The sequence below is a fragment of the Grammomys surdaster genome, unplaced genomic scaffold (genome assembly GCF_004785775.1).
Source record: "Grammomys surdaster isolate TR1022 unplaced genomic scaffold, NIH_TR_1.0 97, whole genome shotgun sequence".
Taxonomy (NCBI): Eukaryota; Metazoa; Chordata; class Mammalia; order Rodentia; family Muridae; genus Grammomys; species Grammomys surdaster.
In genome coordinates, this window is record NW_021604576.1 from 10,525,401 (window position 1) to 10,538,966 (window position 13,566).

Consider the following 13,566-nt stretch of genomic DNA (forward strand, 5'->3'; position numbering starts at 1 on the left):
TAACAAGTTGAACTGGAGGTTATAACCAACACAGGTTACATGACTAGAACCTCCATAAACAGATTTTTTTTTTAATTTCTTTTTAATCTTTATTTAATTTATTTATTAGATATTTTGTTTATTTACATTTCATTAAATTATTTATCCCTTTTCACAGTTCCCCCCTGAGTCCCCCTATCCCATCTCCCCTGCCCTGCTACTATGAAGGTGTTCCCCCACTCACCCACCCACTCCCACTTCTCCACCCTGGAATTCCCCTACACTGGGACATTGAGCCTTCACAGGACCAAGGGCCTCTCCTCCCATTGATTCTCAACAAGGCTACATATGCAGCTGGAGCCATGAGTCATTCCATGTGTACTATTTGGTTGGGGGTTTAGTCCCTAGATTTTTAAAAGGACCCAAGGAAATCTTAAATATTCTCTGGATAAACATCACACCAGTCATAATGGCTAAGATCAAAAACTCAGGTGACAGCAGATGCTGGTGAGGATGTGGAGAAAGAGGAATACGCCTCCATTGTTGGTGGGATTGCAATCTGGTACAACCACTCTGGAAATCAATCTGGTGGTTCCTTAGAAAATTGGACATAGTATTACCTGAGGATCCAGCTACTCCTGAGCATATACCCAGAAGATGCTCCAATGTATAACAAGGACACATGCTCCACTATGTTCATAACAGCCTTATTTATAATAGCCAGAAGCTGGAAAGAACACAGATGTCCTTCAACAGAAGAATGAATACAGAAAATGTGGTACATTTACACAATGGAGTACTACTCAGTTATTAAAAACAATGACTTCATGAAATTCTTAGGCAAATGGATGGAACTAGAAAATATCATCCTGAGTGAGGTGACTCAATCACAAAAAAAAAAAAAAAATGCATGGTATGCACTCACTGATAAGTGGATATTAGCCCAAAAGCTCACAATACCCAATACACAATTCACAGACCACATGAAGATCAAAAGGAAGGAAGACCAAAGTGTGAGTGCTTCAGTTCTTCTTAGAAAGGGAACAAAGTATTCATAGGAGGAAATATGGAGACATAGTGTGGAGCAGAGACTGAAGGAAAGGCCTTCCAAAGACTGCTCCACCTGAGGAAACATCCCATATACAGTCATCAAACTCAGACACTATTGTGGAAGCCAAGAAGTGCATGCTGACAGGAGCCTGACATAGCTGTCTCCTGAGAGGCTCTGCCAAAGCCTGACAAAGACAGAGGTGGATACTCGTAGCCAACCTTTGGACTGAGCACAGGGTCCCCAATGGAGGAGTTAGAGAAAGAACTGAAGGAGCTGAAGGGGTTTAAGACCCCATAGGAAAAACAACAATATCAACCAACCAGACCTCCCAGAGCTTGCAGGGACTAAACCACCAACCAAGGAGTCATAAGGGATCCATGGCTCCAGCCACATATGTACCAGAGGATGTCCTTGTAAGGTATCAATGAGAGTAGAGGCCCTTGGTCCTATGAAGGCTCAATGCCCAGTGTAGGAGAATGACAGGGCACAGAGGCTGGAATGGGTGGGTGAGTTGGGGAACACCCTCATAGAAGCAGAAGAGGGGGGATGAGATAGGGTGTTTTGGGAGGACTGGGAAAGGGGATAACATTTGAAATGTAAATAAAGAAAATATCCAATTTAAAAAAGAACATAGTTTTCTACAGAGACATTGGTGAAGTCATGAAATTGACATTTAAATATTGGTTTCCTTCTTTTGTAGCAAATATGAAGAATAAAAGAGCTACTACTGTCTACTGTCCCCATAAAATGATCAATCAATGCAGTATGGGAAAGAATATAATTTTTGGAAACCCTCTGACTTTCTGAAGGCCTAAATAGAGTGGAAATCTCTGAATAGTAACAATATGTGTACAAAATGTTGATTGTCAGAAGAAAAATGAAAGGAGAAATTATGAACCTAAAGTCAGTATGCCAGCTTATAAATATTGACTGATTCATTTTATGACATTGCCAAGCTCCTGTCGTCTAGATATTTGTTTCCAGTGGAATGTGAGTGGGGGAGAAAAGATAATCCATGTCCCTTTCTTGGTGAGGGTTAACAGAGGAGACCCAGGGAATATAATAAAACTAGGATCCTTAAGAATGACACCCCAAACAGATGAACTAAACAACCCTCCACACAAAGCTTTCTCAAGAGACACATTAAAACATAAAGTCATAGCTGAAAAGCACTATGGACAAATATGCCAATGTGTAAGGAATTCCAAGTACTCACTGGAAGCCATGTGCCACTCAGTATGTATTACGCTCATAGATAGTTTTTTACAGTGAAATATTTAAAAAAAATAGCCACAAGAAAAAAGTAAAGAGGGTGATGTCACTCCTGACCAAGTCACACATGATACATCTAATTTCCAGAACAAATAGTTATGACAGAACATGGATATGTTTTCTGCTGGAAAAAAATATACTACAGATGCTCGGCTTGAGAACTTAACTAGAGTGTTAGTTATGGTGAAAGATCTCTGTAGTCATCAATAAATTCCATGACATTCCAATCAAACTGTGTACAGATATTTTCACTAAACTGAGAACATAATTATAAAATGCACACAGACTGTCCAAAGGACAGAAAAATACTTCAGAAAGAGTCAAGCTGTGGGAATTGCAACTTGGAATGGGGTTAGTTTATTTTAAAGGATGAGTACTTTAAAAACTGATATCAAGAGAGGTGGTTTTACACGTGAAAACCTGTTGCTTTCTACAAAACAAGAGTCTTTTCACATGCATTAGACACAGAACATTACTAAAAAGTATTTAGAAAATATATGAGACTAGAGAAATGATTCTTCATACAATGTGCAGAAATAATTCATAAAGCAATAAAACAATCATAAGTTAACATCTACTATTCATCAAAAGTACTGTAAAGATTTCAACATGTTAAGCAACAATAAAAACATCAGTGTCTAGGGGGAAATCGCTTTTGAATACATACAAATCATATTGTAGCTCCCTTAAGAAAACTAGCAAAGGCATCAATCAGAGCACAACAAAGAGAAAGATGGGTGACCTGTGATTATATAAAACTTATTACAGAAACATACATTTAAATAATATAGGATTATCTAATTTTCACTATATAAGCAAAAAGAAAAACAGTTTTACAAAAGCAAGGATTTCTGATCGTGTGGAATTCCAGTTGGTTTCTTATACTTCTGAAGAGCTCTGGGAAATTTAGCCCTACCAGGAAATATTGAGGAATCATTGTGACCCCAAGTATGCTCTTGCCCAAACACTCCAAAAATGAATCATGTAATTGAGTGTTCACAACAGCACTGTTCCATCCACTTTTATCAACCCAAAAAACTGTTGACAGTTAAATATATGTGTAATAAATTTGATATATTCATGTATAGAAATGCTATGCTTTTAAGAAGAAATAAACAAATGACTGAGGTGTTTTGACAGTAGATGTTTTGCTCATTATAAGAATTACAACAAAATTGAAAGCTCAGATCAAAGACTGAGATTTGTTTAATTTGTGGATACAATTCTAGAAAAATTACGTTGGGGTAGGGATAAATCAAGATTCTAGTTTAAATGAGCACAATATCACACATGCACATGAGCAAAATAACAAGACTCTATCACAAAAAAGAAAAGTAGGGACATGTCCAAGAAATATTACTTGATAAACTTATTAGAACAGTGGAGAGATTTGCATACAGATATACACAGTTATATGCATCTCAGAATAAATGTGAAGGTATTTGCCATATTGTATTAATTATGATAGCTTTTTTAAAAATTTTTAGCATGATTAAGTAGGAATTTCCTTTATAATCAATGTTGTCTTACCAAGAAAATTGGAAGACCTTTTCCCTTTTCCCTTTTTCCTTTTGAGAATAATAGTACATCAGATTTCAACCTTATAATTGAGTGTTATGGATTAAAGATTGCATTAAAATTACAAAATTCTCAGCTGCCACAGGAAAGTGAAGGAGGAGGAAAGTGAGGAACACATAATGAGCCTGGGGACAGAATATTGTGGCATAGAGAGCCCTGGAAAAGGAAGAAACATTGGCAATGGAGAATAAACAGAGTGACCAGTGAACCAAGAACCCGAGCCAATTAGACAGAGAGAAGGACCCCATCCTTCCTAAGGTTATTTGTCTAAGAGTTGTTAAATAAAATTCTTTGAAGACTATGTTAATCTCATGTTCCTTTGTTTTAAACACCCCTGACTGTTTTTATAATTTGTAATGACTGAAATGGTCAACAACTGCTGAATACAGGCCACTGGACTGACAACTGTTGGACCCTTGCCCAAAGACTCTCCTGGCAGTTGTCTAGAAACAGAACTGGACAACTACCCCAGGTAGCAGGGATAGAGGCCAAATCCAAACTGCTGTTGAGATTTTCGGAGACCCTAAATCCAGTCAGATTGTGGATGGTTCTGCCATTCCTCCAGGTTCACTGGGGTAAGCAGCAGCCACAACTTCTCCTCCATCACATTTGTCAAAATTTCTGGAGCTGTCAGTCAAGCAACAGCTTGTTTTGGAGTTTATCCCATTTTCTTCATGACAACTATCATCACTTTAGACACCTCCTGGTTGTTGAAGGAAACCCCCTGCCATCCAATCAATACTAGAGACATCAAACCAGAATGATCACCCAAGGAGACATACTACAGATACAGAAGTGACAGTCTTATGACCAATATTTTTCTTCAGGAGACTGTTATGGCCACACTATCAAAACTTCTAAGCAGTTAGGCTATGAGAACTTCAGTCGACTGTCTGTTAAAACCTCTCCCCACTCTACTCCACCCCAGCTGCTTTGATACTTCCTTGAACCTATCCCGACTACAGTGAAAAAGAATATCTCCTTTACCAATGACAATTATTATGAAGGTATGACTGGATAAATAAGCAGACCTCCTCACACTGTCCCTGGCACAGATAAGGAGACTTCGGGCTCCACCATACCCGAACTTCACACATGTGTGAGCTCATGCATACACACTCACACACATACACACACAAACACACACAAGTGATTATAACTTAGACACCTATAAAGCCTCGTTCAACTGTTTTATTTCCTATCTGTGGTCTTTAATCACAAGTAGAGTGCTCTGAGTTAGTAAAACAAGCACAAGAAACTATTGGGGTTGTCAGACCCAGACACACCCAGTGGGAAATAAAAGGCCTCTGAAGAGTTCCAAGTTCCTGGGATCTGAGACTGTATGAATTCCAGAAAGCAGAGACTAGAAAGGTTTGTAGAAAAAGGTGGGACAGCCATAGAGAGCTGAAACTACATTCAACAAGGGTCTGTGAAGGGTCAAGACAGTAAAGAGTTGTGGATCATGAAACCTAGAGAGCCCCAGAAAGCACCTAAGTCCTTCTAGCTCCAACTGCCAAGCTCAGAACTGAAACATTAAGAATTATGAGTACCCCAAACCCAAGGCCGCTGCCCTCTGCCTATTCACCAGTTTCTTCTGTAGAGTGGGAAATCCCTCAGCTGACTGGTGGGACTGTATCCTATGAATTAATAACTTGCTTCAAAAAGGGCCTTCTATGGAAGAGATCTTAGACTGGTTGGGGTGCTAAGAACAAGTGACTGTTCAGTTCTTGGCTTAAATGAGGTACTCATGTATTATCTTCTCGGAGGCCTAGGGAGCATCAAGGATGAGAGACTGGGGAGCCTTGAAGAGCCACCTGATGGAGAGAATGGCCGTGAAAATTTGTCTTGTGATCATGCCATGGCTGCGGTGCTGCGGTACCCATGAGCTCACGCACCAGAGCTTGCCTTTATAGGATCTGCACCAGACTGAGCCCCTAAAAATTCAGTCACAGATAAGGGAATGGCTTATGAGGTTCCATCCTACTCAGGGAAGATATTGGTAATCAAGGCCTGCTGGATAAGAAGTCATTGTCTTCAGTGACGTAGCCACTGATAAGATACCATGCTCCTGTAGATAGCTCCGTACCTATGCCCACTGAGGCAGGCCTAAGTAAAACTGGTGGGTCAGAAATCAAAAGTAAAATAAAAAGACATAAAACTGGGATGGGGACATGGGAGAAGGATAAGAAAATGAGGAGGGTGAGTGTGACTGGAATGTATTATATGCTTGAACGGAATTGTCATGAAATGGATTAATTTAAACAATGCCCGAGTATGATCTGTCCGGCCAAAGGCCAAAAAGAAAATAAAACAAAAGCAAAGGCACAATGAATATTGAAGAGAGGGGAAAGAGACAGAAAGGAGAAAGGGAGAGATGAAAGTAAGGAAAGACAGAAAGATTAGTCATCAGTTAGCTGGCTGGAGACGGTTTTCAAAAAATCTCTAAAAGAACCTTCCTGCGGTCATGTTTGCATCTTGCTGCTGCAGCCTCCGGGGCTGTGCTCTATCCTTTCAGTCTGAGACTGGCCCGTAAGAAAAACAAACAAACAAAACCCTTAATTATCTTATTATCTTTTCTTGCTCAGTACCTACATTGGAACCATCAAAAAAAAAAAAAAAAGTATTACAGTAAACCGTAGCCATGAGGGAAGACGTGCACACCCAAGCCTCACAGTGTGGCATCAAAAAAAAATTTATTACGGTAAACCATAGCCATGAGGGAAATCATACACATCCAGGCTGGACAGTGTGGTATCCAGATTGGCGCTAAGTTCTGGGGGTGATAAGCAATAAAAACGGCACCGACCTCACGGGTACCTACCACGGGGACAGCGACCTGCAACTGGACTGAATTTCTTTGTACTAAAATGAAGCCACAGGTGACAAGTATATCCCTCGAGCTATCTTGGTGGATCTAGAACCTGGGACTATGGACTCTGTTCGCTCAGATCGTTTTGGCCAGATCTTCAGACCAGACAACTTTGGTTTTGGTCAGTCTGGGGCGGGCAACAACTGGGCTTAAGGGCCACTACGAAGAGGGAGCTGAGCTGGTTGACTCAGTCTTGGATGTGGTGCGGAAGGAAGCAGGGAGCTGTGACTCCCTGCGAGGCTTTTAGCTAACCCATTCACTAGTAGAGGCACGGGCTCTGGCATGGGCACTCTGCTCATCAACAAGATCCGAGAAGAATATCCTGACCGCATTGTGAATACCTTCAGTGTGGTGCCCTTACCCAAAGTGTCTGACACCGTGGTTGAGCCCTACAACACCACCCTATCTGTCCATCAGTTGGTGGAGAACGTGGATGAGACCTTCTGCACTGACAGCAAGGCTCTCCAAGACCCTCAAGCTCACCACACCAACCTATGGAGACCTGAACCATCTTGTCTCAGCCACCATGAGCGGTGTCACCGTCTGCCTCCTTTTCCTAGGCCAGCTTAACACTGACCTTCAAAAGCTGGCTGCCAACATGGTGCCATTCTCACATCTCCATTTCTTCATGCCTGGCTTTGCCCCGAAACCAGCCATGGAAGCCAGCAGTATTGGGCCCTCACTGTGCCTGAACTTACCCAGCAGGTCTTAGACGTCAAGAGCGTGATGGCCACCTGAGTCTCTCGCCATATCCCGTACCTCACAGTTGTGGCTGTCTTCTGTGGACTGATATCCATGAAGGAGGGAGATGAGCAGATGCTCAATGTGCAGAATAAGGATAGCAGCAACTTCGTGGAATGGATCCTCAACAACGTCAAGACAGCTCTCTGTGACATCCCACCATGTGGCCTCAAGATGACAGTCACCTTCATTGGAAACAGCAGGGCTATCCAGGAACTCTTCAAGCGCATCTCGGAGCAGTTTTCGGCAATGTTCCGCCGGAAGGCTTTCCTCCACTGATACACAGGTGAGGGAATGGACGAGATGGAGTTCACTAAAGCCGAGAGCAGTATCAGCAGTACCAGAATGCCATCGCTGAAGAGGAACAAGATTTCAGAGAGGAGGCAGAAGAGGCCTAAGGCAGAGAGCCCTGTATCACATCAGGCTGCCTAGTTCCCTCAGCTTTCTCCAACTGCCCTTTGTCCTCTTCCCATTTCTTTCTGCTGCCTCTGTCCTGTTTTTGTTTCGTTTTTGTTTTCTTAAGTGTGTGTGTGGGGGGGGGGGGAGAACAGTGCCTGGCACATGGCAGGCACTCAATAAATATTTATGGGGAAAAATATCAAAAATAGCAAGTCTGATGGGAAAGTCAAGGGAAGGCAAGCAATTTGATCCAATGGTGTGCTTAAGATAGAAAGTATATAAGTTCTTTGTTTTCCTACTCCCATTCCCATAGAAGTTTCAAGACAGGGCTCCTTGTCTCGTTTCTTTGGTTTCACGAAGGAGTCTAAAATAATGCCAGGCCTTCTGAGCAGGTGTTGGCTGAACTCTATCTAAAACTTTTATTAGACCAAAACAGCAAAACATAGGTATGAAGAAATGGAGCAAGCACTGAATTTTGATGGTCCTTAGAGAATAGGTCTTAATGAGTGACATTATAGACGCTTCTTCTTACTGATGAACACAAAATAGCAAATAAAACTTACTGTCAGGTGGGTTTGATCTTGAAATGAGCAAGCAAGCAAGACAGCAATCAACTGGCATCTTACAGCATCCCGACACAAGAAAAGACTGTGATGCACAAGTGGTGAGTGCACTCTTCCTCATTCAGAAGGATAACAACCAATAAACTCGAACCAGAGAGTTTTAAGGCGAATGTTGGATAGAAAATTGAACTTCAAAATGCTGCCTTTTTATCTCTTTTTCTTACTTTCCATTTTTTGAGATACTCTCATGGGCCAAGACTAGTTTCCAACTATGGACTCAAAGTTGACCTTGGACTTTTAAACCTTTGCCTCCACCTCACAACTATGAAGTGCTTTTAAATTTTAAATTCAAAGAATGTTTGTTTGTTTGTTTGTTTGTTTTTAGCCAGGGCAGATTTTTAAATACTCTCACCTGAACCAAAATGCTCTATTGAGCAATGCAAATATGTCAAAGTAAAATAGGAAGTAAATATAATTTTTAAAAGTAACTTTATCGGGGGCAGGGAGGTGGGAGTGGGGGTTACATCCTCATAGAAGCAGGAGGAAGGGGGATGAGATGGGGGTTTCTGGGTGGGGGGAAATGGGAAAATGGGGTAACATCTGAAATTTAAATAAAATATTCCAAAAACATAATTTAAAAAAGAGTAACTTTAATGTGAAAAGTTATTTTATGCACTTCAGTGCCAATTTTATTCATGCAATTTATTTTACTAGCATATAACCGAGAGTTTTAATGAATGAAAGAGGAAATTTTTATTATACCTGGGGAAATGTATGATTACATCTGTTTACAATATTTCTAAGTCCTTCCTCTGAGCTTCTTACACCTAATTTGAAGAGAACTCAACCATTTTACAAAAAAAAAGTTTACTTACAATTCCAATAGTTCGCTGTATAAGTAGCAAAATTTAAGGATACAACTCAATGTTGATGTCTTTATTCCAGACTTAAAGCAGTCAAAATAATTTCAGAGAATTATTACTTAAAATATTTCTTGTCTAATACTACCTCGTAACTTGTATTTAAATATTATTAGATAGCATTAGCTTATATGATGCCATTTAGCCAAAATGAAAGCTCTAACACTCTAGTGTGACCACAGCAAAACTTATCTTGGTGCCCTTGGACTCGGAAACACGTCCAACAGTGTACACTGTCAACCATCTGTTCAGAAAAGCTTCTGCCTGGTTTTTCTGCAGACCAGCTACAGAGCCAGGAACAGGTTAATGAAATGCCTGCGTGGAACGAAAACCAAATTAGAAGTGGTAATTCGGGCATTAAACCTCTGAAAGTCTGTGGGTAAATATTAAAAATAAAGCTAATCTTATTTTACTTAACATACTCAAAATGTCACCCCATAAATACTATTCTGTTTCCATAAAGAAATTGTATTAGAATTATTGTTTATTAAAAGTTCTACTGCTATATGGATGCCTTTTTAAAAAATTCCCTGACCTGTGTTATGTGCAAATGTTCAGCAGTTTTACATTCATGGCCTAAAATTTTAATTTAAATTCCCTTCATTTCCTCACAAATCAGGTTGGTGTGCTATGTAAAGGGAACACGTAAATATCAGACTGTTGAACTTTTGTATAAGAATTTCCCTTTAAAATAATCCATGCCAACCACAAGCAATTCTAAAAGTGAACCTACAGAGATCAAGCTTACAGCTAAGAGCATTTTTTTTCAGGATTTCTTTAATAGTTCAAACACTAGCTCAGATGTTTAGCCTTGCAGATTAATAATGCACTGTGAAATTTTAAACTCCCATTTTAAAATTAGTCTGGACCTGTATATGAAAAAGCCTACATTTCAGTATACGCTAAGAAAATAAAATACTTATAATTCTAAATGTACAAACAGCCACATGAGGATTCTTAGCTAAAAACATGAATTCTGATGAAAAGACAAATAAGAATTCTGCAGGATTTAACTTGGTATGAAGAAAAAAAATGCAAAATCTTAGAAAGTCAAGCCAAACATCAAAATGACCAATTCTGATTCTATAGAAATGTAATCCCTGCATTATTTAAAATATGTTACCATCTGAGATAGAGCCAACACTCTCCCCCAAAAATATGTTCTTTTCCTTTTTGAGTAGATTACTGGTTTAAATCCATGAGGTCTCTACAGCATTACCATTCCCATTTATTTTAAGTGTTAATATGTAACACTTTCACCTGTCACCCTTTCATCTAACTTCACGACATGGGACCTGTTTGCTGAGTCCTGGAGTGGTAAGGCACAAATATCATTTCTGTGCCTCTTAAAACCTTCAAATATCATCAACTCAAATGTAAATGTGTTTCTTGAACAATATCTTGCAAATGTGTCTTTTCGTCTTTGTGTGGTGAGGTAGAAGTGTTTGAATCCTGTAAAAACCTACAAGTGAGATTTATCTTCACTGTGCCAGATTTCTTGTCAACCTTTGCACAGAGATTCAGGATTTTATCATGGAGTTTGTAGAATGTTTTAATGGTGGTCAATTCAATGTTAACAGGGTCTGAGAACTCAGCAAAAGGCAATGATTACATTAGGGGCGGGGAACTTGCCATTTTCCCTAGTTGTTCTTGTTTTGTTGATACTGGGGATTTGAGAGCAAGCTAAGCAAGTTCTCTACCACTGAGCTACCTTCCCAGCTTTTGTCTTTATTTCTGTATTAAATAATCATGCTGCTTGAAGCCTAAAGTGTTTAATTTTAAAAATGGGAAGTGTGGATCATTGAAGACTATATTTTAACACAGTCCACATAAATAACCATTTTGAAATTATCATCTTCCAGCTGTACAGCTAGGCACCTCAGATTAATAAGCAAATGCTATGGTGTAAAGCGTCGTCCACAGCCGCAGTTACAGTCGCCTCTGGCAGCTGCAACTGTAGCAGGCACTGAGCTGCAATAAAGGCTATTCAGTTTCCAGAATCTCTAGCTGGAATTCTAAAGTGAAGCCAAAGATCATCTACCTGCACGTATAAACCTAACTCAAATTCTGAGAAAGAGTTCGAGGTCACTTCTACCTGTAAGCTATTATTTGAAGTGGATTTCTCAGCTTTGAAAAGGAAACAGACTTTGAAACACTATTTTCACTTGCGTCATTTTAAACCATGGTCATGCTAGGTTTGCGAAGTGAAAAGCTACAGTAAAGAATGAAATGCCTGACTCACCTGACTTTCTTTGCCTCTAGTGTTTGATCTTTGAACCTCTCAAAAATTGATTTTGAAGAAAAAAAATAACAACGTAATTCTGCAGTCTTTGTTGTACAGTAAACTTTTTAAATTCGGGTTTTTGAACAATCAATCTGGTTATAATTTCTTTTATTTTTTAATTATTTTTTGTATTTTTATTGAATATTTTGTTTAGTTTAGATGTTATCCCCTTACCCCATTCCCCCCTCCCACCCAGGAACCCCCATCCCTTCCTCCTGCTTCTCTGCAGATGTGCCCCTACTTACCCATCCTCACTCCCACCTCCCCACCCTCAAATTCACACACACACACACACACACACACACACAGTGTCCAGCCTTCATGGAACCAAGGATCTCCTCTCCCACCTGGTTATAATTTCTATTCCTAACATGATTGACATACTTAAAGCTATTGTCACTAAATATCACATCACGAGAATAATCTTCATTATTCAAAACTGGAACAAACTGATTTTTCACATGTAAAGCCTCCACTTTTACGATAGAGTTATAAGCAACACACATACACACACACACACACACACACACAATGGCTTAAGTTTTCCTGTTACAAGTGATAATGGTGTTGGCATGAACAGCTGGTGGGAAGGAGTGGGAGGTTTGTTTTTTAATGCAGGTAACGATTGCATACACACAAAGGAAGCTCAAAAATTTCTAACACAACTAAGAGGGAATAAAAGAAAATGTAATGTGATAACCCAGAACCAAGTACTGGTTAGTTAACTGTTACCAGTTAAGCTTTTGAAGATATGTCTCAAATCTGTTGATGTGTTCTGCATTGCCCATCTCACTCACCGTCATTCGAGAGGTTATGTGAGAAGGTACAGCTATGCAGTAGTGGACAATCAATACATGGTTACCTTCTTTAACATGTACCTACAGATTCCTGATCAATGCATTCTTTTCCTTTTATCATTTTAAATAGCATTTAAGAAAAAAATTTAAGTCTACATCATAGTCACATGATGGTTTATAAGAATCAGCAGCACTTCACTTAACAGTCGGTGAGGAAATCAACAACAGTTCTTCAGGTAGATAGATTTACGTGGATAGATAGCCAAAGGAACTTGAGGTTCTCCTTCTGCCAGATTTGTCATGTCTTATATATCGTATGGTTTTTTTTAATCCTAAAGCCCTGTTAATACATTTTCCAGAACACTCTCATATTCTTTCTACAGATCACTCTCTTAAAATCAAGCAGTAACACAGCAATCCTAAGCAGCCTTTAGAACTCATGGAAATAGTCTAGATTCAGAGTACATAACTAGGTGTTAAGCCATTTGGCTTTCTCATTACTACAAAATAGTTTATAGATACATTATTAACAACATATCTAATAGTTTTGCAAGATATATTTACAAATCTAAAATTATTCAAGTGTATATATATATATATATATGTGTGTGTGTGTGTGTGTATCCCTCTTTCATTCACAGCTATAATACATTTATTCATTCCAAGAATGCCAAACCTAAATTAATCCAGCTTAAAGCATCATCAGTATATGCATGTATATGTGTACACATTCTGCTACATAACTTGAGAGTGGTAGTGTTTCTCTGAGGAATATCCATGATCTAAAAAGATGACAGACAGCATCTCTGCTTGAAAACTTTTTACTATACATGCTATCATTATTTAAGAAGTCCAACTCCTCTCTCTCTCTCTCTCTCTCTCTCTCTCTCTCTCTCTCTCTCTCTCTCTTTCTCTCTCATTTTGTTATCAAAGGCCTTAGTTAACATTTTGAGCTGGGCAGTGGTGGCACACGCCTTTAATCCCAGCACTTGGGAGTCAGAGGCAGGTGGATTTCTGAGTTCGAGGCCAGCCTGGTCTACAGAGTGAGTTCCAGGACAGCCAAGGCTACACAGAGAAACCCTGTCTCGAAAAACCAAAAAAAAAAAAAGAAAG

At 39.5% G+C, this 13,566-nt stretch overlaps 1 pseudogene; it reads left to right on the forward strand.

Annotated features, from left to right (window-relative positions):
- Positions 1-6,594: 6,594 nt before the first annotated feature.
- LOC114631435 lies at positions 6,595-7,888 on the forward strand (annotated as a pseudogene).
- Positions 7,889-13,566: the final 5,678 nt, after the last annotated feature.